The sequence below is a fragment of the Scyliorhinus torazame genome, chromosome 25 (assembly GCF_047496885.1).
Source record: "Scyliorhinus torazame isolate Kashiwa2021f chromosome 25, sScyTor2.1, whole genome shotgun sequence".
NCBI classification, from domain to species: Eukaryota; Metazoa; Chordata; class Chondrichthyes; order Carcharhiniformes; family Scyliorhinidae; genus Scyliorhinus; species Scyliorhinus torazame.
The window spans coordinates 25,882,082-25,904,566 of NC_092731.1; the positions used below are offsets into that span (position 1 = coordinate 25,882,082).

Consider the following 22,485-nt stretch of genomic DNA (forward strand, 5'->3'; position numbering starts at 1 on the left):
GGGTCCGTCCTGAGCTCCACTCCCACAATTTTGGACAACGTCCCAAACACCGCTTCCCAGATAACTCCTCAGCTTCTCGCAACCCCAGAACATGTGTGCATGATTCACATCCCTCGCCCAGGGGTTGAATTCACCCTACGCATGGTCTCACACCACAGACCCCAGTCTATTTCCTCCCCAACTCCTCATCCCACTTGCTCTTAATCCTCACAACTTGTGCCCTACCGCTCCCCCAACCACCTATATGCGTCCCCAATCCTACCCTCTCCCGACTCGTCCGGTAGCAGCAGCTGCTCCAAGAGGGTATACCCCAGCAACCTGGGAAATGCCCTCCACCCCTTTCTTGCAACGACCCGCACCTGCATATATCTGAATTCACTCCTCCTCGGCAACTCAAACCTCTCCCGCAACTCACCCAGACCCAAACTGCCCTTCCAGGTACAAATCCCTCACCTTCTCCAGTCCCACCAGCCTCCACTGAGGTCAATATAACCTTTGCTTATTTTTTTTTGTATCTGTCTTCACTCTTTTTCTGATTTGTGCCTTTAGATTCTTAAATCTCTCTGCTCCAAAGTTCCAACTCCTCACACTTTAGATGATCTGATTACAGCGTTCTGCTCCCATCTATGCTATTTACCGTGACAGCTAATCTTTTGCCTCAAACAAATATAGATAAGCATCTCTCTATTCTTTCATCAAAGTCAATTACAGTTGTTATTGACAAATAACGCTTGTGTCACACAAGTTCCAGGCAATGACCAGCTCCACAAGAAAGAATGGAAGCACCTACCCTTGACGTTCACTAGCACTACTTTGCTGAATCCGTCATCATCAACAATATGGGGGTTGAGATAAAAAAATGAAAATCGCTTATTGTCACAAGTAGGCATCAAATGAAGTTACTGTGAAAAGCCCCTAGTCGCCACATTCCGGCGCCTGTTCGGGGGAGGCTGGTATGGGAATTGAACCGTGCTGCTGGCCTGCTTTAAAAGCCAGCTATTTAGCCCTGTGCTAAACCAGCCCCAATTGACAAGAAACTTAACTGGACCAGCCAAATAAATACTGTGGGTACAAGAGTAGGAATTTTGCGGTAAGTCACCTCCTGACTCCCCAAAGCCTTTCCACCAATAGGCACAATCCAGGAGTGGAATACTCCACTTGCCTGGATGAGCGCAGCTCCAACAACACTCAAGAAGCTCATCACCATCCAGGACAAAGCAGCCCCCTTTATTGAGCACCACCTTCAACATTCACTCCCTCCACCACCGACGCACGGTGGCAGCCATGTGTACCATCTACAAGATGCACTTGAGGAACTCACCAAGGCTCCTGAGACCGCAACTTCCAAACCCATGACCTCCACTATCTAGGAGGACAAGAGCAGCAGATACCTGGGAACTCCACCATCTGGAGGTTCCCCTCCAAGTCACTCACCATCCTGACTTGGAAATATATCGGCCGTTCCTTCATTGTCGCTGGGTCAAAATCCTGTAACTCCCTCCCTAACAGCACTGTGCGTGTACCTACACCACAAGGACTGCAGCGGTTCATGATGGCAACTCACCACCACCTTCTCAAGGGGCAGTTAGGGGTGGGTAATTTTTCAAAAATGAATTCACGGGGTGAGGGGGGATCATGTGATCTGAGTGCAGGCGTGGTTGTGTTTACGCGAGCTCCGGCTTTGCTCATCTTTCAATCTTTATTTTTACCCCAGTGCACACCTCTTGTATCTGATTTCAGTTAACATGGCTTTGACTATGTGCTGAGGTTTGTTAGTCAATGTTTCAGCACTTCTGAGCCGAGACAATATGCTTTAATCCTCTGGCGATACGGTGCACACCGATTCATGGTGGCTGCATGCGATGAAGGTGATCCAGCTGATAGTCTTGGCTCTGCGGTGCACGGTGTTAGAACCCAATTTCAGAAGTTGCGAGAAGTCTTTATGGAGGCGATGGTGGCGCACGAGAAGGTTCTGGTTGCAGAGAGAGAACTCTCTTTGGTGGCCGCCTACCTCCTCACGGTTGAATTCCTGTTGCTTGCCCAACCTGAGAAATTTGGGTGAGGACAAAGGGGAGCCGGTGAGGAACCCGGTCACGTCCGGTGTATCCGGTGAGGTGATGGAGATGTTCCGAGCCAAGTTTGAGAACTGGCTGCCATGTCTTGCGAATCTCGATCTGGAGGATGGATTCGATGGAGCACATTTAATCCTGTCTCTGAGGTCTAGGGTTGGGTTGGCCTTCCAACCCCTGGTTCTCTGTGGTCCCGTTTCTGGTGTCAGTTGGCGACCCGGGTTTGATTCTGGCCTTGGGTGACTGTCTGTGCGGAGTTTGCACGTTCTCCCCGTGTCTGCGTGGGTTTCCTCCGGGTGCTCCGGTTTCCTCACACAGTCCAAAGACGTGTAGGTTAGGTGGATTGGCTGTGCTAAATTGCCTCTTTTTAAAAAAAAATATTTTTATTCTCCTCCTTTTTCACATTTTCTTCCAAATTTACACCCACCAACAATAAACAATAATCAGTAACGAATGCAATGTCAATCCCCATAGCAACAACATTCCCATCCTCCCACCAAACCCCCAACAGCAGCCTGCATGTTAACATTGTCATGAGAGAGTATCTGTAAGAAATGGGTGTTTAAGAAATGTTTGGCTGCTCATGTTACTGCAGTGATGTCACAGTGTGGGTGGAGCTGAGCGCTGGTTCTGCTTTTTAGTTTCAGTTTGAGAAAGCTTGGGTGTGTCTGTGAGCTGCACTGCTGTTGATCTCTGCCATCCAAAAACTATCTATGGATCATTTAGCGAGCTCAAAATTGTACAAAGGTCTCAGTATTGAATGTAAACCCCAATGTGCTCCTGTTTAGAGGTTGTTAAGTTTTTGGATGTTGAATTGAATTAATGGTTGCTAAGACATTCACTGTTTGTTTTAGAAAGGTTAACTTGAGTTCATAGAATAAACATTGTTTCGTTTTAAAAACCACTGGACAATTTTCTGCTGTCCCACACCTGTAGAGTGGGCCGTGTGCTCCCCACACCACAATCTAGTAAAAGTTGTGGGTCAGGTGAACTCCATGATACACTTTGGGGTTTTCTAAACCCTGGCCCATAACAACATAAACAAATAACAAAAAGAAATCAGGAATCACCCATAGTCACCATTAACACATACAGTCCCTCTCCCTCCAACCCTCCCAATGCCACCGCCACCCCCCCCAAATGTTCGATGTAATCCAATTCTCAAAAGTGCATAATGTATAATGCCCATGAATTGTAGAACCCCTCCATCCTTCCCCACAGTTCAAATTTGACCTTCTCAAGAGTTAAGAATTCCAGCAGGTCCCCTCGCCACGCCAGGGCACAGGGTGGAGAGGTTGATCTCCATCCCAACAGGATTTGCCTTTGGGCGATCAACGAGGCGAAGGCTACAACATCTGCCTCCGCACCCGTTTCCAACCCCGGCTGGTCCAACACCCCGAATAGGGCCTCCCGAGGGCCCGGGTCCAGTTTCACCTGCACCTGTTTAGAGATTACCCTAAAAACCTCCTTCCAGTAATCCTCCAGTTTTCGACAGGGCCAAAACATATGAATGTGGTTTGTAGGCGCTCCCGCCGCAACATTCACATACATCTTCTACCCCTCCCCATATCCCACCCCCTTAATCTGCTTCCTCCTCGATTCCCCTTCCCTCAATCCCCTTCCCATCAAATCCCATCCGCTCACCCCTTTCCATTGATCCCCTTCCTCTTCAATCCTCTTCCCCCTCAATTCCCTTCACCCCTCAATCCCCTCCCCTCAATACCTTCCTTCCCTCAATATATCTCCAACCTCAATCGCCTCCTCTCAAGCCCCGACCTTTTCCCTCAATCCTCCATATCTTTCCATCAATCCCCTTCTTCTCAATCCCCTCCCCTCAGTCCCTTCCACCCCTACCATCAACCCCCTCAGTACCCATCACCCCCTTCAATCCCCTCCCTCCTCAATCCCTTCCCTCACAATCTCGACCCCCTCAATCCCTCACCCTTTTCCCTCTATCCCCTCCCCCTCAATCCTCCACTCTTCCCTCAAGTCCTTCCCCCTCAATCCTCTCCTCCCCTGAATACCATCCCCTCAATCCCCCTCCGCTCAATCCCCATCCCCTCATTCCGCTCCTCTCAATTTGCTCCCCTCTTTCCCCTCCCCTCAATTCCCTCCTCATTCCCCTCCCCTCAATCTCCCTGCCCTTGTTCCACCCTCTCAACCCCCTCTCCCTCAACGCCCTCTCTCCCTCAATCCCCTCTCCCTCAATCCCCTCTCTCCCTCTTCCCCTCTCCCTCAATCCCCTCTCCCTCATTCTCTTCACCCTCAAACGCCTCTGCTCAATCCCCATCCCCTTATTCCCCTCTCCCTCAATCACCCCCCCTCTCCCTCTCCCCTCAATCCCTCTCCCTCAACCCCCTCCCCTCAATCTCCGTCGCCTGATGCCCCTCTCCCTCAATCCCCTTCCTTCTCCCTCAATCCCCCTCCCCTCAATCCCCCTCTCCCTCAACCCCCTCCCCTCAATCCCCCTCACCTGTTTCCCCTCTCTCAATCCCCCTCGCCTTAATTCCCTCCCATCATTCCCCTCCCCTCAATCTCCCTCCCCTTAATCCCTATCCCCTCAATCCCCCTCCTCCCATTTCCCTCTCAATCCCCCACACCTCATTCTTCTCCCCTCAATCTCCCTGCCCTCAATACCCCACCCCTCAATCCACTCTCCCTCATTACCCTCCCCTCAATCCCTTTCCCTAATTCACGTCCCTTCATTTCCTGCCCCTTTATCCCCATCCCACTCACACCCTCAATTCCCCTCCACTCATTCCCCTTCCCTCAATCCCCTCTCCCCAAAACCCCTCCCCTCATTCCCCTCTCCCTCACATCCCCACCCCTCAATCCCTCTCCACTCATTCCCTCTCCCTCACACCCCCTCCCCTCAATCTCCTCTCGCTAAAACCCCTCCCCTCAATCCCACTCATTCCCCTCTCCCTCACTCCCCCTCCCCTCAATCCCCTTCCCTCATTCACGTCCCTTCATTTCCCTTACCTCAATTCCCCTCCCCTCATTCCCCTCCCCTAAATCCCCTTCATTTCACCTCCCTTAATTTCCGTCCCTCTATCCCCTTCCCCATTCACCTCCTCTCATTCTCCCCTTCCTAAAACCCCTCCCCTCATTCCTCTCCCCTCAATTCCCTTCCCTCAATCCCCATCCCCTCATTCACCTCCCTTCATTTCCCTCCCCTCTATCTCCTCCCCCATTCACCTCCTCTCATTCTCCTCCATCCATTCAATTCCCCTCTCCCTCGTTCCCCTCCCTCAATCCCCTCCCCTCCCATTCATCACCCTCTCCCTCAATGCCCTTCCCCTCCTATCAATCCAACTCCCCTCATTCTACTCTCCCTTATTCCCCTCCCTCTATCCCCCTCCCCTCAATCTATCTCTTGTCATTCCCTGCTCCCTCACTCCCCTCTCCCTCACTCCTCTGTCCCTCACTCCCCTGTCCCTCACTCCAGTCCCTCACTCCCCTGTCCCACTCCCCCCTCCCTCACTCCTCTGTCCCTCCCTCCTGTCCCTCACTCCTCTGTCCCTCACTCCCCTCTCCCTCACTCCCATCTCCCACACTCCCCTCCCTCATTCCTCCTCCCTCACTCGCCTCTCCCTCACTCCTCTGTTCCTCACTCCCCTAACCCTCCTCTGTCCCTCACTCCCCTCTCCCTCACTCCTCTGTCCCACACTCCTCCTCTCCTCTGTCCCTCAATCCCCTCTCCCTCACCCCTCTGACCCTCACTCCCCCTCCCTCACTCCTCTACAAAGAACAAAGAAATGTACAGCACAGGAACAGGCCCTTCGGCCCTCCAAGCCCGTGCCGACCATACTGCCCGACTAAACTACAATCTTACACTTCCTGGGTCCGTATCCTTCTATTCCCATCCTATTCATATATTTGTCAAGATGCCCCTTAAATGTCCCTATCGTCCCTGCTTCCACTACCTCCTCCGGTAGCGAGTTCCAGGCACCCACTACCCTCTGCGTAAAAAACTTGCCTCGTACATCTACTCTAAACCTTGCCCCTCTCACTTTAAACCTATGCCCCCTAGTAATTGACCCCTCTACCCTGGGGAAAAGCCTCTGACTATCCACTCTGTCTATGCCCTTCATAATTTTGTATACCTCTATCAGGTCGCCCCTCAACCTCCTTCGTTCCAGTGAGAACAAACCGAGTTTATTCAATCGCTCCTCATAGCTTATGCCCTCCATACCAGGCAACATTCTGGTAAATCTCTTCTGCACCCCCTCTAAAGCCTCCACATCCTTCTGATAGTGTGGCGACCAGAATTGAACACTATACTCCAAGTGTGGCCTAACTAAGGTTCTATACAGCTGCAACATGACTTGCCAATTCTTATACTCAATGCCCCGGCCAATGAAGGCAAGCATGCCGTATGCCTTCTTGACTACCTTCTCCACCTGTGTTGCCCCTTTCAATGACCTGTGGACCTGTACTCCTAGATCTCTTTGACTTTCAATACTCTTGAGGGTTCTACCATTCACTGTATATTCCCTACCTGCATTAGACCTTCCAAAATGCATTACCTCACATTTGTCCGGATTAAACTCCATCTGCCATCTCTCCGCCCAAGTCTCCAGACAATCTAAATCCTGCTGTATCCTCAGACAGTCCTCATCGCTACCCGCAATTCCACCAACCTTTGTGTCGTCTGCAAACTTACTAATCAGACCAGTTACATTTTCCTCCAAATCATTTATATATACTACAAAGAGCAAAGATCCCAGCACTGATCCCTGTGGAACACCACTGGTCACAGCCCTCCAATTAGAAAAGCATCCCTCCATTGCTACCCTCTGCCTTCTATGGCCTAGCCAGTTCTGTATCCACCTTGCCAGTTCACCCCTGATCCCGTGTGACTTCACCATTTGTACTAGTCTACCATGAGGGACCTTGTCAAAGGCCTTACTGAAGTCCATATAGACAACATCTACTGCCCTACCTGCATCAATCCTCTTAGTGATCTCCTCGAAAAACTCTATCAAGTTAGTGAGACACGACCTCCCCTTCACAAAACCGTGCTGCCTCTCACTAATACGTCCATTTGCTTCCAAATGGGAGTAGATCCTGTCTCAAAGAATTCTCTCCAGTAATTCTGTCCCTCATTCCCCCCTCCCTCCCCCCTCATCCACCCCTCACCCCTCCCCCACCCACTGCTAACTCCCCCACCCCTCCCTCACTCTCACCCCCTCCCCAGCCAACCCCTCAACCGCCTCCCCCCATCATCGCCCCTCCCTCCCTCACCCCCCTCCCATCCCCGCTCCCTCCCCCACCCTCCTCACCCCCTCCCTCTCCATCCCTCCCGCACCCCTCTATCCCTCCATTTCTCCCTCCTCACCCCCTCCATCTCTCACCCCCCTCCGCCCTCCCTCCCCGCTCTCCTCCATCCCCCCACCATCCCTCCCCCTTCCATCCCTCCTCCCCCTTCCCCCCTGCCATCCCTCCTCCCCGCTTCCCCCTACCATCCTCCCCCTCCATTCCATCCTGCCCCCATCCACCCCCCATTCCAATCCTCCCCATCCCCCCTTCCATCCCTCCCCCATTCCTCCCCATCCCCCCTTCCAACCCTCCCCCATCCCCCCATCCACCCCTCCCCCCTTCCATCCCACCCCATCCATCCCTCCCCGTCCCCCCTTCCACCCCCCCTTCCATCGCTCCCCCCATCCCTCCCCTTCCATCCCCCATTCCATCCCTCCCCCCTCCCCCATCCCCACTTCCATCCCTCCCCCATCCCCTCTTCCATCCCTCCCCCATCTCCCCTTCCATCCCTCCCCATCCCCTTCCATCCCCCATTCCATCCCTCCCCCATCCCTCCTCCATCCCCCCATTCCCTCTTCCATCCCTCCCCATCCCCACTTCCGTCCCCCCCCATTCCATCCCTCCCCGCATCCATCCCTCCCCCATCTCCCCTTCCATCCCTCCCCCATGCCCCCTTCCATCCCTCCCCCATCCCCCCTTCCATCCCTCCCCATCCATCACTCCCCCAACCCCCCTTCCATCCCTCCCATCCCCCCCTTCCATCCCTCCCCATCCCCCCTTCCACCCTCCCCCATCCCCCCTTCCATCCCTCCCCATCCCCCTTCCATCCCTCCCCCCATCCCATCCCACCCTCATCCATCCCTCCCCCATCCATCCCTCTCCCCATTCCCCCCTTCCTTCCCTCCCCCATCCCCCTCATCCATCCCTACCCATCCCCTCTTCCATCCATCCCCCCTTCCATCCCTCCCCCATCCCCCTTCCATCGCTCCCCCCCATCCCCCTTCCATCCCTCCCTCCCCATCCCCCCCTTCCATCCCTCCACCATCCCCCTTCCAACCCTCCCCATCCATCCCTCCCCCATCCCCACTTCCATCCATCCCTCCCCATCCATCCCATTCCCATCCCACCTTCCATCCATCCCTCCACCAGCCCCCCTTCCATCCCTCCCCATCCCCCCCTTCCATCACTTCCCCATCCCTCCCCATCCCTCCCTCCCTATCCCCCCCTTCCATCCCTCCACCATCCCCCATTCCAACCCTCCCCATCCATCCCTCCCCCATCCCCACTTCCATCCATCCCTCCCCATCCATCCCATTCCCATCCCACCTTCCATCCATCCCTCCCCCATCCCCCCTTCCATCCCTCCTCATCCCCCCTTCCATCACTCCCCCATCCCTCCCCATCCATCCCTCCCCATCCCACCTTCCATCCATCCCCCCTTCCATCCCCCATCCCCCCCTTCCATCCCTCCCCATCCCACCTTCCATCCATCCCCCCTTCCATCCCTCCCTCCCCCATCCCCCCTTCCATCCCTCCCCATTCCATCCCATCCCTCCTTCCATCACTCCCCCATCCCCCCTTCCATCCCTCCCCCCATCCATCCCTCCCCATCCCCCCATCCCCCCTTCCAACCCTCCCCATCCCCCCTTCCAACCCTCCCCATCCCCCCATCCATCCCCTTCCCACATTCCATCCCTCCATCGTCCCCCCTTCCATCCCTCCCCCATTCCATCCCTCCCCCATTCCATCCCTCCCCCATCCATCCCTCCCCCATTCCATCCCTCCCCCCCCACCATCCCCCCCCCCATCCCATCCCTCCCCCATCCATCCCTCCCCCCACCATCCCTCCCCCATACCCCCTTCCATCCCTCACCCCATCCCACCCCCCCCATCCATCCACTCCCCCATCCCCCTTCCATCCCACCCCTCACCCCCCTTCCATCCCTCCACCATCCCCGCATCCACCCTCCCCATCCCCCCTTCCATCCCTCCCCCCATCCCCCCTTCCATCCCTCCCCCTTCCATCCCTCCCCCATCCCTCCCACCCATCCCCACATCCATCCCTCCCCCCTTCCATCCCTCCCCCATCCCCCCTTCCATCCCTCACCCCCATCCCCCCATCCATCCCTCCCCCATCATCCCACCCCCACCCCCCTTCCATCCCCCCATCCATCCCCCCTCCCATCCCTCCCCATCCCCCCTTCTATCCATTCCTCCCCCATCCCCCCTTCCATCCCTCCCCCATCCATCCCTCCCACCCATCCATTCCTCCACCCATCCCCCCTTCCATCCCTCCCCATCCCCCTTCATCCCTCCCCCATCCCCCCTTCCATCCCTCCCCATCCCCCTTCCATCCCTCCCCCCCATCCCCCCTTCCATTCCTCCCCCATCCCCCCTTCCAACCCTCCCCCATCCATCCCTCCCCCATCCCCACATCCATCCATCCCACCCCATCCATCCCAATCCCATCCCACCTTCCATCCACCCCTCCCCCATTCCATCCCACCCCTCCCCCATCCCCCTTCCATCACACCCCCCATCCCTCCCCATCCCATCCCTCCCCATCCCCACTTCCATCCATCCCTCCCCATCCCACCTCCAACCATCCCCCCCTTCCATCCCTCCCTCCCCCATCCCCCCTTCCATCCCTCCCCATTCCATCCCATCCCTCCTTCCATCCCTCCCCCATCCCCCTTCCATTCCCCCCCCTTCCATCCCTCCCCCCATCCATCCCTCCCCATCCCCCCTTCCAACCCTCCCCATCCCCCCTTCCAACCCTCCCCATCCCCCCTTCCAACCCTCCCCATCCCCCCATCCATCCCCCTTCCCCCATTCCATCCCTCCCCGTCCCCCCTTCCACCCCCCCCCCATTCCATCCCTCCCCCATCCATCCCTCCCCCATTCCATCCCTTCCCCATCCATCCCTCCCCATCCATCCCTCCCCCCCACCATCCCTCCCCCACCCCCCTTCCATCCCTCCCCCCACCAACCCTCCCCATACCCCCTTCCATCCCTCCCCCATTCCTCCCCCCCCATCCATCCCACCCCATCCCCCTTCCATCCCTCCCCCCATCCATCCCTCCTCATCCATCCCTCCCCCATCCATCCCTTCCCCATTCCCCCTTCCTTCCTCCCCCATCCCCCTCATCCAGCCCTACCCATCCCCTCTTCCATCCATCCCCCCTTCCATCCCTCCCCATCCCCCTTCCATCGCTCCCCCATCCCCCTTCCATCCCTCCCTCCCCATCCCCCCTTCCATCCCTCCCCCATCCCCCCTTCCAACCCTCCCCATCCATCCCTCCCCCATCCCCACTTCCATCCATCCCTCCCCATCCATCCCATTCCCATCCCACCTTCCATCCATCCCTCCCCCATCCCCCCTCCATCACTCCCCCATCCCTCCCCATCCCATCCCTCCCCATCCCCACTTCCATCCATCCCTCCCCATCCCACCTTCCATCCATCCCCCCTTCCATCCCTCCCTCCCCCATCCCCCCTTCCATCCCTCCCCATTCCATCCCATCCCTCCTTCCATCACTCCCCCATCCCTCCTTCCATTCCTCCCCCTTCCATCCCTCCCCCCATCCATCCCTCCCCATCCCCCCTTCCAACCCTCCCCATCCCCCCCTTCCAACCCTCCCCATCCCCCCTTCCAACCCTCCCCATCCCCCCATCCATCCCCCTTCCCCCATTCCCCCATTCCATCCCTCCATCGTCCCCCCTTCCATCCCTCCCCATTCCATCCCTCCCCCCATCCATCCCTCCCCCATTCCATCCCTCCCCCCCACCATCCCTCCCCCCATCCCCCCTTCCATCCCTCCCCCCATCCATCCCTCCCCCCCACCATCCCTCCCCCATACCCCCTTCCATCCCTCACCCCATCCCTCCCCCCATCCATCCTTCCCCCATCCCCCTTCCATCCCTCCCCTCCCCCCCATCCATCCCTCCACCATCCCCGCATCCATCCCTCCCCATCCCCCTTCCATCCCTCCCCCATCCCTCCTTCCATCACTCCCCCATCCCTCCTTCCATTCCTCCCCCCTTCCATCCCTCCCCCCATCCATCCCTCCCCATCCCCCCTTCCAACCCTCCCCATCCCCCCCTTCCAACCCTCCCCATCCCCCCATCCATCCCCCTTCCCCCATTCCCCCATTCCATCCCTCCATCGTCCCCCCTTCCATCCCTCCCCCATTCCATCCCTCCCCCCATCCATCCCTCCCCCATTCCATCCCTCCCCCCACCATCCCTCCCCCCATCCCCCTTCCATCCTCCCCCCATCCATCCCTCCCCCCACCATCCCTCCCCCATACCCCCTTCCATCCCTCACCCCATCCCTCCCCCCATCCATCCTTCCCCCATCCCCCTTCCATCCCTCCCCTCCCCCCCATCCATCCCTCCACCATCCCCGCATCCATCCCTCCCCATCCCCCTTCCATCCCTCCCCCATCCCCCCTTCCATCCCTCCCCCTTCCATCCCTCCCCCATCCCTCCCACCCATCCCCACATCCATCCCTCCCCATCCATCCCTCCCCCATCCCCCTTTCCATCCCTCCCCCATCATCCCACCCCACCCCCCCTTCCATCCCCCCATCCCTCCCCATCCCCCCTTCTATCCCTCCCACCCATCCATCCCTCCCCCATCCCCCCTTCCATCCCTCCCCCATCCATCCCTCCCAACCATCCATTCCTCCACCCATCCCCCCTTCCATCCCTCCCCATCCCCCTTCCATCCCTCCCCCATCCCCCTTCCATCCCTCCCCCATCCCCCCTTCCATCCCTCCCCCCATCCCCCCTTCCATCCCTCCCCCCATCCCCCCTTCCATCCCTCCCCATCCCCCCTTCCAACCCTCCCATCCATCCCTCCCCCATCCCCACTTCCATCCATCCCTCCCCATCCATCCCATTCCCATCCCACCTTCCATCCACCCCTCCCCCACCCCCCCTTCCATCCCTCCCCTCCCCCATCCCCCCTTCCATCCCTCCCCATCCCCACTTCCATCCATCCCTCCCCATCCCACCTTCCATCCATCCCCCCTTCCATCCCTCCCCTCCCCCATCCCCCCTTCCATCCCATCCCTCCTTCCATCACTCCCCCATCCCCCCCTTGCATCCCTCCCCCCATCCCCCTTCCATCCCTCCCCCATCCCCCTTCCAACACTCCCCACCCCCCTTCCAACCCTCCCCATCCCCCATCCATCCCCCTTCCCCCATTCCATCCCTCCCCGTCCCCCTTCCATCCCTCCCCCATTCCATCCCTCCCCCCATTCCATCCCTTCCCCATCCATCCCTCCCCCACCCCCCTTCCATCCCTCCCCCCCACCATCCCTCCCCATACCCCCTTCCATCCCTCCCCATCCATCCCTCCCCATCCCCCTTCCATCCCTCCCCTCATCCCCCCTTCCACCCCTCCCCCATCCATCCCTCCACCATCCCCCCATCCATCCCTCCCCCATTCCCCCTTCCATCCCTCCCCATTCCATCCCTCCCACCCATCCCTCCCCCATCCATTCCTCCCCCATCCCCCCTTCCATCCCCCCATCCATCCCTCCCCCACCCCCTTCCATCCCTCCTCCCCATCCCCCCCTTCCATCCCTCCCACCCATCCCCCCTTCCATCCCTCCCACCCATCCATCCCTCGCCCATCCCCCTTCCATCCCTCCCCCATCCCCCCTTTCATCCCTCCCATCCCCCTTCCATCCCTCCCCCCGTCCATCCCTCCCCCCATCCATCCCCCTCCCCCATCCCCCTTCCATTCCCCCCCTTCCATCCCTCCCCCATCCCCCCTCCAACACTCCCCACCCCCCTTCCAACCCTCCCCATCCCCCATCCATCCCCCTTCCCCCCATTCCATCCCTCCCCCGTCCCCCCTTCCATCCCTCCCCCATTCCATCCCTCCCCCCATTCCAGCCCTTCCCCATCCATCCCTCCCCCACCATCCCTCCCCCACCCCTACCATCCCTCCCCCCACCATCCCTCCCCATACCCCCTTCCATCCCTCCCCCATCCATCCCTCCCCCAACCCCCTTCCATCCCTCCCTCAACCCCCCTTCCACCCCCACCCCCATCCATCCCTCCACCATCCCCCCATCCATCCCTCCCCCATCCCCCCTTCCATCCCTCCCCATTCCATCCCTCCCCATCCATCCCTCCCCCACCCCCCTTCCATCCCACCCCCATCAACCCACCCCCCCTTCCATCCCACCCACCCATCCCCCCTTCCATCCCTCCCACCCATCCATCCCTCGCCCATCCCCCTCCCATCCCCCCTTTCATCCCTCCCCATCCCCCCTTCCATCCCTCCCCCCATCCATCCCCTCCCCTTCCCCTTCCATCCCTCCCCCGTCCCCCTTCCATCCCACCCCCTCCCCCCTTCCAACCCACCCCTGTCCCCCCATCCATCCCCCCAACCATCCCTCCCCCCTTCCATCCCTCCCCCATCCCCCCTTCCATCCCTCCCCATCCCACCCCCATCCCCCCTTCCATCCCACCCCATCCCCCCATCCAACCCTCCCCCACCCCCCTTCCATCCCACCCCCAACCCCTTCCATCCACCCCATCCCCTTCCATCCCTCCCCCAACCCCCCTTCCACCCTCCTCCCCATCCCCCCCCTTCCATCCCCCCTTCCATCCCCCCATCCATCCCACCTTCCATCCCTCCCCCATCCCCCCCTTCCATCCCTCCCCCATCCCCCCCTTCCATCCCTCCCCATCCCCCCCTTCCATCCCTCCCATCCCCCCTTCCATCCCTCCCCCACCCCCCCTTCCAAACCTCCCCCCATCCATCCCTCCCCTCCCCCCTTCCATCCCTAACCCATCCCCCCTTCCATCCCTCCCCCATCCCCCCCTTCCATCCCTCCCCATCCATCCCCCCCTTCCATCCCTCCCCATCCATCCCCCCCTTCCACCCCTCCCATCCCCCCCTTTTCCATCCCCCCCCTTCCCCATCCATCCCTCCCCATCCCCCCTTCCATCCCTCCCCTTCCCCCCTTCCATCCCTCCCCATCCCCTCCCCCATTCCATCTCCCCATCCCCCCTTCAATCCCCCCCCCCTTCCATCCCTCCCCCATCCCCCCTTCCATCCCTCCCCCACCCCCTTCCATCCCTCCCCCACCCCCCTTCCATCCCTCCCCCACCCCCCCTTCCATCCCTCCCCCATCCCCCATTCCATCCCTCCTCCACCCCCTTCCATCCCATCCCCCCCATCCATCCCTCCCCATCCCCCCTTCCATCCCTCCCTCCTTCCATCCCTCCCCCATTCCATCCCTCCCCCATCCCCCCTTCCATCCCTCCCCACCCCCACCCCCTTCCATCCCTCCCCATCCCCCCACCCCCTTCCATCCCTCCCCATCCCCCCATCCATCCTTCCCCCATCCCCCCACCCCCCTTCCATCCCTCCCCATCCCCCCTTCCACCCTTCCCCATCCCTCCCCATCCCCCCTTCCATCCCTCCCCCATCCCCATCCCCCCCACCCCCCTTCCATCCCTCCCCCCATCCCCATCCCCCCCACACCGTTCCATCCCTCCCCATCCCCCCTTCCATCCCTCCCATCCCCCCTTCCATCCCTCCCTCCTTCCATCCCTCCCCATCCCTCCCCCATCCCCCCTTCCATCCCTCCCCATCCCCCCTTCCATCCCTCCCCCATCCCCCCTTCCATCCCTCCCCCATCCCCCCTTCCATCCCTCCCTCCTTCCATCCTCCCTTCCATCCCTCCCCATCCCCCCTTCCATCCCGCCCCATCCCCCCTTCCATCCCTCCCCATCCCCCCTTCCATCCCTCCCCCATCCCCCCTTCCATCCCTCCCCATCCCCCCCTTCCATCCCTCCTTCCATCCCTCCCTCCCCCATCCTCCCTTCCATCCCTCCCCCTCCATCCCTCCCCCACCCCCTTCCATCCCTCCCCCCTCCATCCCTCCCCCACCCCCTTCCATCCCTCCCTCCATCCCCCCTTCCATCCCTCCCTCCATCCCCCTTCCATCCCTCCCCATCCCCCCTTCCATCCCTCCCCCCATCCCTCCTTCCATCCCTCCCTCCCCCATCCTCCATCCCTCCCCCATCCCCCCTTCCATCCCTCCCCCACCCCCTTCCATCCCTCCCTCCATCCCCTCCCTTCCATCCCTCCCTCCATCCCCCCTTCCATCCCTCCCTCCTTCCATCCCCCTTCCATCCCTCCCATCCCCTCTTCCATCCCTCCCCCATCCCTCCTTCCATCCCTCCCTCCCCATCCTCCCTTCCATCCCTCCCCATCCCCCCTTCATCCCTCCCCCATCCCCCCTTCCATCCCTCTCCCATCCCCCCTTCCATCCCTCCCCACCCCTTCCATCCCTCCCTCCTTCCATCCCCCCTTCCATCCCTCCCCCACCCTTCCATCCCTCCTTCCATCCCTCCCCCATCCCCCCTTCCATCCCTCCCTCCTTCCATCCCTCCCCCATCCCCCCTTCCATTCCTCCCCCCCATCCCTCCCCCCCTCCCCATCCCTCCCCCTCTCCATCCCCATCCTCCCCCTCTCCATCCCCTCTCCCTCTGAGGGGATTCCCCTGTCCTCTCAGTTGAACCTTTCTCTGGGTTTGGGGGGGATTCCTGAGCGGATGTCACGCGCGCGCCCGCCGCCCAGCACCGTGAGCGCGCATTCGCGCCCCGAGCAGATTGCGCGGTCCCGAGCCAAGAGGAGGCGGCGACAGCGGCACCGGCTTCAACCCGGAGCAGCTGGAGGTAAGAGCCCGGGGAGGGAGTGAGGCAGCCCGGGGTCCCTCCTCTCCCTCCTCCTCTCCCTCCATCTCTCCCTCCTCCACTCCCTCTATCTCTCTGACTCTCTCTCCATCTCCCCCTCCCTCCATCTCTCTCTCACTGACTCTCTCTCCATCTCTCCCTCTCTCTGACTCTCTCCATCTCTCCCTCTCTCTGACTCTCCCTCCATCTCTCCCTCTCCCTCCATCTCTCCCTCTCTCTCCATCTCTCCCTCTCTCTCCATCTCTCCCTCTCCCTGACTCTCTCCATCTCTCCCTCTCTCTGACTCTATCTCTCCCTCTCTCTGACTCTCTCTCCATCTCTCCCTCTCTCTGACTCCCTCCATCTCTCCCTCTCTCTCCATCTCTCTCTCTATCTCTCACTCTCTCTCCATCTCTCCATCTCTCCCTGACTCTCTCTCCACCTCTCCCTCTCTCTGACTCTCCATCTCTCCCTCTCTCTGACTCTCTCTCCACCTCTCCCTCTCTCTGACTCTCTCCCTCTCACTGACTCTCTCTCCTTCTCCCCTCTCTCCGACTCTCTCCATCTCTCCCACTCTCTGACTCTCTCTCCATCTCCCCTTCTTTCCATCTCTCTCTGACTCTCCCTCTCTCTGATTCTCTGTCCATCTCTCCCTCTCTCTGACTCTCTCCTCCTCTCCCTCTCTCTGACTCTCTCCCTCTCTCTGACTCTCTCCCTCTCTCTGACTCTCTCCATCTCTCCCTCTCTCTGACTCTCTCCATCTCTCCCTCTCTCTGACTCTCTCTCCACCTCTCCCTCTCACTGACTCTCTCCTTCTCCCCCTCTCTCCGACTCTCTCCATCTCTCCCACTCTCTGACTCTCTCTCCATCTCCCCTTCTTTCCATCTCTCTCTGACTCTCTCCCTCTCTCTGATTCTCTGTCCATCTCTCCCTCTCTCTGACTCTCTCCTCCTCTCCCTCTCTCTGACTCTCTCCCTCTCTGACTCTCTCCATCTCTCCCTCTCTCTGACTCTCTCCATCTCTCCCTCTCTCTGACTCTCTCTCCATCTCTCCCTCTCTCTGACTCTCTCCTCCTCTCCCTCTCTCTGACTCTCTCCTCCTCTCCCTCTCTCTGACTCTCTCCTCCTCTCCCTCTCTCTGACTCTCTCCATCTCTCCCTCTCTCTGACTCTCTCTCCCTCTCTTTGACTCTCTCCATCTCTCCTTCTCTCTGACTCTCTCTCCATCTCTCCCTCTCTCTGACTCTCTCCATCTCTCCCTCTCTCTGACTCTCTCCCTCTCTCTGACTCTCTCCTCTCCCTCTCTCTGACTCTCTCCATCTCTCCCTCTCTCTGACTCTCTCTCCCTCTCTTTGACTCTCTCCATCTCTCCTCTCTGACTCTCTCTCCATCTCTCCCTCTCTCTGACTCTATCTCCATCTCTCCCTCTCTCTGACTCTCCACCTCTGACTCTGACTCTCTCCATCTCTCCCTCTCTCTGACTCTCCCTCCATCTCTCCCTCTCTCTCCATCTCTCCCTCTCTCTCCATCTCTCCCTCTCTCTCCATCTCTCCCTCTCTCTCCATCTCTCCCTCTCTCTGACTCACTATCTCTCCCTCTCTCTGACTCTCTCTCCATCTCTCCCTCTCTCTCCATCTCTCCTCTCTCTGACTCTATCTCTCCCTCTCTCTGACTCTCTCTCCATCTCTCCATCTCTACCTCTCCCAGACTCTCTCTCCACCTCTCCCTCTCTCTGACTCTCCATCTCTCCCTCTCTCTGACTCTCTCTCCACCTCTCCCTCTCTCTGACTCTCTCCATCTCTCCCTCTCACTGACTCTCTCTCCATCTCTCCCTCTCTCTGACTCTCTCCATCTCTCCCTCTCACTGACTCTCTCTCCATCTCTCCCTCTCTCTGACTCTCTCACCATCTCTCCCTCTCTCTGACTCTCTATCCCTCTCTCTGACTCTCTCTCCATCTCTCCCTCTCTCTGATTCTCTCTCCATCTCTCCCTCTCTCTGACTCTCTCTCCATCTCGCCCCTCTCTCTGACTCTCTCTCCATCTCTCCCCCTCTCTGACTCTCCATGTCTCCCTCTCTCTGACTCTCTCTCCATCTCCCTCTGACTCTCTCTCCATCTCTCCCTCTCTCTGACTCTCTCTCCATCTCTCCGACTCTCTCCCCATCTCTCCCTCTCTCTGACACTCTCTCCCTCGCTGACTCTCTCTCCGTCTCTCTGATTCTCTCTCCATCTCCCCTCTCTGATTCGCTCTCCATCTCTCCCTCTCCCTGACTCTCTCTCCATCTCTCCCTCTCTCCGTCTCTCCCTCTCTCTGACTCCATCTCTCCCTCTCTCTGACTCTCTCTCCATCTCTCCCTCTCTCTGACTCTCTCCATCTCTCCCTCTCCCTGACTCTCTCTCCATCTCTCCGTCACCCTGACTCTCTCTCCATCTCTCCCTCTCTCTGACTCTCCATTTCTCTGACTCTCTCCATCTCTCCCTCTCTCTGACTCTCTCCATCTCTCCCTCTCTCTGACTCTCTCCATCTCTCCCTGACTCTCTCTCCCTCTCCCTGACTCTCTCTCTGACTCTCCTTCTCCTCTCTCTGTCTCTCTCTCCATCTCTCCGACTCTCTCTCCATCTCTCCCGCTCTCCGTCTCTCCATCTCTCCCTCTCTCTCATTCTCTCTCCATCTCTCCCTCTCTCTGACTCTCTCCATCTCTCCCTCTCTCTGACTCTCTCCATCTCTCCCTCTCTGACTCTCTCTCCATCTCTCCCTCTCTCTCACTCTCTCGCCATCTCTCCCTCTCTCTGACACTCTCTCCCTCTCTCTGACTCTCCATCTCTCCCTCTATCTGACTCTCTCTCCATCTCTCCCTCTCCATCTCTCCCTCTCCATCTCTCCCTCTTCATCTCTCTGACTGTCTCTCCATCTCCCTCTCCATCTCTCTGACTCTCTCCATCTCTCTATTTATCTCTCCATCTATCTCTCCATCTCTCCATATCCATCTCTCCATCTCCACCTCTCCAACTCTCCATCTCTCTAATCTCCATCTCGCCCTCCACCTCTCTCTCCCTTTCCATCTCTGTTTATCTCCCTCTCTACCCCCTCTCGCTGTCTACCCCTCTCGCTGTCTCCCCCCTCTCGCTGTCTCCCCCCTCTCGCTGTCTACCCCCTCTCGCTGTCTACCCCCTCTCGCTGTCTACCCCCTCTCGCTGTCTACCCCCTCTCGCTGTCTACCCCCCTCTCGCTGTCTACCCCCCCCTCGCTGTCTCTCCCCCCCCTCGCTGTCTCTCCCCCCCCTCGCTGTCTCTCCCCCCCCCCTCGCTGTCTCTCCCCCCCCCCCGCTCTCTCGCTGTCTCTCCCCCCCCCCCCCCTCGCTGTCTCTCCCCCCCCCTCGCTGTCTCTCCCCCCCCCTCGCTGTCTCTCCCCCCCCTCGCTGTCTCTCCCCCCCCCTCGCTGTCTCTCCCCCCCCCCCGCTGTCTCTCCCCCCCCCCTCGCTGTCTCTCCCCCCCCCTCGCTGTCTCTCCCCCCCCCTCGCTGTCTCTCCCCCCCCCTCGCTGTCTCTCCCCCCCCCCTCGCTGTCTCTCCCCCCCCCCCCTCGCTGTCCTCTCCCCCCCCCCCTCGCTGTCTCTCCCCCCCCCCCTCGCTGTCTCTCCCCCCCCCCCCTCGCTGTCTCTCCCCCCCCCCCCCCTCGCTGTCTCTCCCCCTCCCTCGCTGTCTCCCCCCTCCCTCCCGCTGTCTCCCCCCTCCCTCCCGCTGTCTCCCCCCTCCCTCCGCTGTCTCCCCCCTCCCTCCCGCTGTCTCCCCCCTCCCTCCCGCTGTCTCCCCCCTCCCTCCCGCTGTCTCCCCCCTCCCTCCCGCTGTCTCCCCCCTCCCTCCCGCTGTCTCCCCCTCCCTCCCGCTGTCTCCCCCCCTCCCTCCCGCTGTCTCCCCCCTCCCTCCCGCTGTCTCCCCCCCTCCCTCCCGCTGTCTCCCCCCTCCCTCCGCTGTCTCCCCCCTCCCTCCCGCTGTCTCCCCCCCTCCCTCCCGCTGTCTCCCCCCTCCCTCCCGCTGTCTCCCCCCTCCCTCCCGCTGTCTCCCCCCTCCCTCCCGCTGTCTCCCCCCCTCCCTCCCGCTGTCTCCCCCCTCCCTCCCGCTGTCTCCCCCCTCCCTCCCGCTGTCTCCCCCCCTCCCTCCCGCTGTCTCCCCCCTCCCTCCCGCTGTCTCCCCCCTCCCTCCCGCTGTCTCCCCCCTCCCTCCCGCTGTCTCCCCCCTCCCTCCCGCTGTCTCCCCCCCTCCCTCCCGCTGTCTCCCCCCTCCCTCCCGCTGTCTCCCCCCTCCTCCGCTGTCTCCCCCTCCCTCCCGCTGTCTCCCCCCCCTCCCTCCCGCTGTCTCCCCCCTCCCTCCCGCTGTCTCCCCCCTCCCTCCCGCTGTCTCCCCCCTCCCTCCCGCTGTCTCCCCCTCCCTCCCGCTGTCTCCCCCCTCCCTCCCGCTGTCTCCCCCCTCCCTCCGCTGTCTCCCCCCTCCCTCCCGCTGTCTCCCCCCTCCCTCCCGCTGTCTCCCCCCTCCCTCCCGCTGTCTCCCCCCTCCCTCCGCTGTCTCCCCCCTCCCTCCCGCTGTCTCCCCCCTCCCTCCCGCTGTCTCCCCCCTCCCTCCCGCTGTCTCCCCCCTCCCTCCCGCTGTCTCCCCCCTCCCTCCCGCTGTCTCCCCCTCCCTCCCGCTGTCTCCCCCCCTCCCTCCCGCTGTCTCCCCCCTCCCTCCGCTGTCTCCCCCCTCCCTCCCGCGCTGTCTCCCCCCCTCCCTCCCGCTGTCTCCCCCTCCCCCTCCCCTCCCGCTGTCTCCCCCCTCCCTCCCGCTGTCTCCCCCCTCCCTCCCGCTGTCTCCCCCCTCCCTCCCGCTGTCTCCCCCCTCCCTCCCGCTGTCTCCCCCCCTCCCTCCCGCTGTCTCCCCCCTCCCTCCCGCTGTCTCCCCCCTCCCTCCCGCTGTCTCCCCCCTCCCTCCCGCTGTCTCCCCCCTCCCTCCCGCTGTCTCCCCCCTCCCTCCCGCTGTCCTCCCCCCTCCCTCCCGCTGTCTCCCCCCTCCTCCCGCTGTCTCCCCCCTCCCTCCCGCTGTCTCCCCCCTCCTCTCCGCTGTCTCCCCCCTCCCTCCCGCTGTCTCCCCCCCTCCTCCCTCCCGCTGTCTCCCCCTCCCTCCCTCCCGCTGTCTCCCCCCTCCCTCCCTCCGCTGTCTCCCCCCCTCCCTCCCTCCCGCTGTCTCCCCCCTCCCTCCCTCCCGCTGTCTCCCCCCTCCCTCCCTCCCGCTGTCTCCCCCCCTCCTCCCTCCCGCTGTCTCCCCTCCCTCCCTCCGCTGTCTCCCCCCTCCCTCCCTCCCGCTGTCTCTCCCCCTCCCTCCCTCCCGCTGTCTCCCCCCTCCCTCCCTCCCCGCTGTCTCCCCCCCTCCCTCCCTCCCGCTGTCTCCCCCTCCCTCCCTCCCGCTGTCTCCCCCCTCCCTCCCTCCCGCTGTCTCCCCCCTCCCTCCCTCCCGCTGTCTCCCCCCTCCCTCCCCTCCCCGCTGTCTCCCCCCTCCCTCCCTCCCGCTGTCTCCCCCCTCCCTCCCTCCCGCTGTCTCCCCCTCCTCCCTCCCGCTGTCTCCCCCCTCCCTCCCTCCCGCTGTCTCCCCCCTCCCTCCCCTCCGCTGTCTCCCCCCTCCCTCCCTCCCGCTGTCTCCCCCCTCCCTCCCTCCCGCTGTCTCCCCCCTCCTCCCTCCCGCTGTCTCCCCCCTCCCTCCCTCCCGCTGTCTCCCCCTCCCTCCCTCCCGCTGTCTCCCCCCTCCCTCCCTCCCGCTGTCTCCCCCCTCCCTCCCTCCCGCTGTCTCCCCCCTCCCTCCCTCCCGCTGTCTCCCCCCTCCCTCCCTCCCGCTGTCTCCCCCCTCCCTCCCTCCCGCTGTCTCCCCCCTCCCTCCCTCCCGCTGTCTCCCCCCTCCCTCCCTCCCGCTGTCTCCCCCCTCCCTCCCTCCCGCTGTCTCCCCCCTCCCTCCCTCCCGCTGTCTCCCCCCTCCCTCCCTCCCGCTGTCTCCCCCCTCCCTCCCTCCCGCTGTCTCCCCCCTCCCTCCCTCCCGCTGTCTCCCCCTCCCTCCCTCCCGCTGTCTCCCCCCTCCCTCCCTCCCGCTGTCTCCCCCCTCCCTCCCTCCCGCTGTCTCCCCCCTCCCTCCCTCCCGCTGTCTCCCCCCTCCCTCCCTCCCGCTGTCTCCCCCCTCCCTCCCTCCCGCTGTCTCCCCCCCTCCCTCCCTCCCGCTGTCTCCCCCCTCCCTCCCTCCCGCTGTCTCCCCCCTCCCTCCCTCCCGCTGTCTCCCCCTCCCTCCCTCCCGCTGTCTCCCCCCCTCCCTCCCTCCCGCTGTCTCCCCCCTCCCTCCCTCCCGCTGTCTCCCCCCTCCCTCCCTCCCGCTGTCTCCCCCCCCTCCCTCCCTCTCCCGCTGTCTCCCCCCCCTCCCTCCCTCCGCTGTCCTCCCCCC

At 61.5% G+C, this 22,485-nt stretch overlaps 1 protein-coding gene across 1 annotated transcript in view; it reads left to right on the plus strand.

Annotated features, from left to right (window-relative positions):
* The window catches only part of LOC140402444 (sodium/calcium exchanger 3-like), a 532,474-nt gene that overhangs the window by 575 nt on the left and 509,414 nt on the right, over nucleotides 1-22,485 (plus strand). The window lies entirely within an intron of this gene.